Below are 741 nucleotides of genomic sequence, written 5' to 3' on the forward strand. Positions count from 1 at the left end.
CTGGCTGACCTCCTTTTTTTTTTTTTTTTTTATAATTTGTTGATAGTCAACTGTGCCAGTAAAGCAATTATGCAAAATTGTGTATGACGGTTTAATGACACAAAAACCTGTTCATCAGCAAGCTAATGATTTTTAAATTTTTTTTTATATTCATTCCATAAACTATAGGGTTTCAGGATCAGCATCTCTGAGGCTAATATTTGTTTTTTTAGCAACTTAACTTTTTCTTGAAATCAGCAGATAGTATACAGGAGATATGTATGACTTCCATTTACTTTTACTGGAAAGAAACAATATCTGTAAATAGTGACTTATATAGACTCAGATAATTGTGTATATTTTTCAGGTAGTGATTATGAATACTCTGCTTTATTACACGAATCATTAGGTTATCTGTTTTATATTACTTTACAGAATGACAACCATATATGAGTGATTATACACCCTGAGTTTGTAACCAGACACAGTGATACAAAATTAAAGAAACACCTACATCAATTTAAAGAAAAGCAATAATTCTGAGTATCTAAAACAGAGACAATGAGTTTAAAGTAGAGTTCATGGGTACAGTATTTCTCTGGGGGCAGTCCAGGTTCAGTGTCATTCAGTATTGATTGGAAACTACTTAACTTTATGTAAGCTAAGAACAGCTCTGGCTCCTGCCTCCACCGAAACTGAAGCTGAAGAGCCCATCAAAAATTTTAGGCCTAGAATAGAGCTAGGAGAAACACTTCCAAATCT

At 32.8% G+C, this 741-nt stretch overlaps 1 protein-coding gene across 1 annotated transcript in view; it reads left to right on the forward strand.

The window, feature by feature from the left end:
• The window catches only part of TRHDE (thyrotropin releasing hormone degrading enzyme), a gene marked incomplete at its 5' end in the record, with an annotated part of 416,585 nt that overhangs the window by 57,460 nt on the left and 358,384 nt on the right, over nucleotides 1-741 (forward strand). The gene's annotated exons all lie outside the window — the stretch shown is intronic.

Source organism: Gavialis gangeticus, unplaced genomic scaffold (assembly GCF_001723915.1).
Source record: "Gavialis gangeticus isolate Ggan-Ray unplaced genomic scaffold, GavGan_comp1, whole genome shotgun sequence".
NCBI classification, from domain to species: Eukaryota; Metazoa; Chordata; order Crocodylia; family Gavialidae; genus Gavialis; species Gavialis gangeticus.